This window comes from Vicia villosa, linkage group LG1 (genome assembly GCF_029867415.1).
Source record: "Vicia villosa cultivar HV-30 ecotype Madison, WI linkage group LG1, Vvil1.0, whole genome shotgun sequence".
NCBI lineage: Eukaryota > Viridiplantae > Streptophyta > Magnoliopsida > Fabales > Fabaceae > Vicia > Vicia villosa.
Genome location: NC_081180.1, coordinates 70,668,072 through 70,672,260, shown reverse-complemented (window position 1 = coordinate 70,672,260; position 4,189 = coordinate 70,668,072). Strand labels below are relative to the sequence as shown.

Sequence of the window (4,189 nt, the reverse complement as noted above, 5' to 3'; positions counted from 1 at the left end):
CTCGTGATACGTAACACTTAGGGGGGATTGAACACTTATTTTGTAGATGATGCTTATAGGATCCTTTTGAAGTATATTTGATATTTTGGATACCTTATCATATATTGTATTTTGGAGGAATACTGTGGATATTCTGTTTACCGATATATATATATATATATATATATATATATATATATATACACATATGAATACTGTCAAGTGTTTAAGAGAATCTTTCCTCTTTGATTATTTGTGTTACGCATCTTTTGCGAGAATGTTATTTTTGGTGAGGTGGTTCCTTAAGTGCAATACCCTAATTGTTTATATGAATTTAACTTTTATACTCTGATATTTGTATCTAACAGCTTGGGTAGAATTGAGGTGTTACATTTTTCTCTCTCTTCAAAAATAACTATGATTCATGATGTGTAAAAATTTGATTAGTAACAACATATAATTTATTCAATGTGTTTTGACATTAAAAACAAGGAAAGCAAAATTTGTTAATTGAGTGTTATAAAATTGATTAATATAGATTATAACTGGGTTATTGAGTGTCAAGAAATTAAAAATAAACTCTTACATAGTAAATTAACTATGATTAGTGATAAGTATAAGATTGATTAATACATATCATAATTTGGTTAATGAGTATTTAAATATAAAAACGTCTTAAGTAATTAAATATAGATTATAACTATGGTTCATGATGTGTAAAAATTTGATTAGTAACAATATATAATTTAGTCAATGTGTTTTGACATTAAAAACAAGGAAAGCAAAATTGGTTAATTGAGTGTTATAAAATTGATTAATATAGATTATAACTGGGTTATCGAGTGTCAAGAAATTAAAAAACAAACTCTTACATAGTAAATTAACAATGATTAGTGATATGTATAAGATTGATTAGTTTTTGTTAATGAATATTTAAATATAAAAACGTCTTAAGTAATAAAATAAGTTTGGTTAATAGAGTGTAAAGATTGGTCAAGATATTATATAATTTAATATATATAAAAATGGTTAATATTATGTTTTTTATTCGTTAATGACATAGAGGTGGTTATCAACCTACATTTTGTAGTTAATGCAGTGATGAAATTAGTTAATGGTACATTTTATATTTGTGTTACAAAATAATTTTGAAAAATAATTTATATATATATATATATATATATATATATATATATATATATATATATATGTATTATTTAGAAAATAATTTAAAAAATACAGTTCACCGTATTTATACGATAAACAATATTTTGATATTAAAATTCAAGAATGAAAACAAATAGAAATATATACAGTGCATATGGATGATAAACCGAGAAATACTTTATTTAATAGAAATAGAAATATATACATTTCTTCCATCTATTCCTTCTAAAAACACTCCACCATAGTGTTTTAAATTAATAAGTCAAATGATGTAATTGAATAGGGAGCAAGTTCAACATTCATGTCGTTGCTTGCATTTTCAAGTGAAGTTCTTTTGGGCACAATCTGTCCATATAAAAAATGAAACAAAATTATGTATTAGCAAAATATTTTTATTTAATCAATGTTGATTAACCTTAAATTAAAATAGCTTATCAAATTAAAAATTTAAATTAAAACATAAATAAATTCATTTAAAAAATCACAATATATACATATGACAAATTACATAATGTGTTAAAAAAAATAAAGTGCACCTTTGTTGGTTCCAAGAAAGAATTTTCATCCATTTTATTCAAGGATGTAAGCATCACTTTTCATCCATTAGAATCAATAAAAAATTGTTGGAGCCAATAACTTGGAGTTCCATAATTTTGATAAGAGTTGAATACAATTGCATCTGGTGTCCAACTGTTTGATATATAGAAAATAAATTAAATAAATCATCTATTTCCTTACATATATAAATGATAAATAAAACTAAATAATAAGAAATTAGAAAATTACTATTTGTCATTTGTGTTTACAAAGAGGGGTGCATAGGCAACCATGCTGACGACATCACTGTAGAAAATTGAAAAATGATTAAAATTTAGCTCAAAAAACACAAACTTGATTAATTAAATATCATGAAAAATGTTATATATAATAAAACCTAACCTATTTTTTTCAAGTCCAATAAGAAATGCAGCTTCAGCCACAGCTGCATAAAGGCTTCCATTACCTGCATCTTCCCTCCAAACAGCATACTCACTAACATATGCCTATAAAATACAATTATAAATCATGAAAAAAATTTCTATACCAAGAAAATTTTAAATGTTTAGTCATCCTTCTAAAAAAAATTAATTCATTATTTTTAAAATAAATGAATAAATACATTTAATAATCAAACCTTTGGACCAGATCGTGGTGCTTTATCGAACTTTGTATATTGGGAAAACATGTCCTTAGAATTTGTATAAATCTAATAATTGAAAAAAGTATTAACAATAATAACATGTAAGTTACTCAACCTAAATTCAAATGTAATAATTATAAAAAATAATTAAAAAATAAATTAATAATTAAATCAACAATATTATTACATGAAAATCGTAAAGATCCGCGGGATGATTTAATGGATATTGAGAACCATCACAATTTGAGATAATCTAAATATCAGGATATCTATGTTTTATAGCTTTATAGAACTCGAGGTAATTTCCTTGATAGTTATATTTACCACAATCTTCATTTCCAACTCCAACATATCTCAAATCAAATGGCTTTGGATGTCCCATGGAAGCTCTAAGAGAACCCCATTGTGATTTAGGGGAACCTATAGCAAACTCAATACCGTCTAGAGCTTCCTATAAATTAATGATAAATAAAGTATAAATAACAATAAATAAATCAATTAATTAAAATTACGAATACCATTTAGATAATAAAAAAATAATATTAAGAAAATTATACTTGTACAAATGGTGAAATTGCAGACGTATTAATTTCATCATGATGACTAATACCATTATTAAACACCCATATTGGATATGCACCAAGATCCTCTGATAACTGTTTAATAAACAAAAAATAATTAATATTTTTTTAATTTGAAAAGAAAATTATTTAATATTTAAAAAGAAAAATTACTTGAAGCCCTTCAAAATAACCAAATCCATCATCGGTCCAATACTTCCACATATCGTTATAGTGGCCAGGTCTCTCTTCCCATGCTCCAACTGTATCTTTCCATCTAAATGCATTTTTTAGATAATTTCCTTCAACATAACAACCACCTGTGAAAACAAAATATATTATAATTTTGTCACTTAGTGAAATCTCAAAAAAAAAAATATTTGATATGAATCAAAATTTTCCATTAAAGAAATTACTATTCAAAATGATTACAATTCAATAATATTGTATCATACCAAAAAGATTAATATGAATCAAAATTTTCCATTAAAGAAATTACTATTCAAAATGATTACAATTCAATAATATTGTATCATACCTGGAAATCTAAAAGTTTTTGGCTTTAAATCTGCCACCATTTGAAAAAGGTCATTTCGAAAACCATGACCCTGTGTCCAATAATGATTAATGAGATAAATTCTTATAAAAGAGATTTTTTTTTAAAAATAATCTAAAATGAATAAATAAATAATATAAATATAATTTTATGCATAGTATACCTTATATGTATCTAAAGGCATGGCTGAGACCTGATCTAACCATAATACTCCTTTTTTGGTTGTTGTTATTTGTAGATTTGAATTGTGATTAGTACTTTTAGCTTCAAGAATTGTTTCCATTTTACTCCACTTTGTAACATTGACTCCAGAAGATCTGATAATCATTCATTATTAACTCAATAATTGGTTTATTTTAGTTTTATAATAATAACATAATGAACAAGATGTTGTTTCAAAAAATAAATTAAAGAAATAGAATTATATATAACCTTATTTTGGTTGACGCTAATTTGATACCATTATCAGATCCAACAAATGAAACTTGTAAATTAGAAGCTCCAATCTCCATGCCACGAATTATTGATGATTAATTGATTTTATATGAATTTTTATTCATTAAAAAGTCAATATTAATCAAATATTTGGAAAGAAAATAGAAAAGATTGATTTTATTTTGGTTCTAACCAAACTAAATCATCATTTAAGTGCTATTATTAATATAATTTCGTGCAAGACATTATTGAAGAAAAAAGATTGAAATTGGAGCAAGTTTAGAAAGTTTGAATTCAAAGTTCAATCAAATT

General features: G+C 24.3%; 1 pseudogene; it reads right to left on the bottom strand.

Moving 5' to 3' along the window:
• Window positions 1-1,395: 1,395 nt before the first annotated feature.
• On the bottom strand, window positions 1,396-3,759 carry LOC131609065 (alpha-L-arabinofuranosidase 1-like; annotated as a pseudogene).
• Window positions 3,760-4,189: the final 430 nt, after the last annotated feature.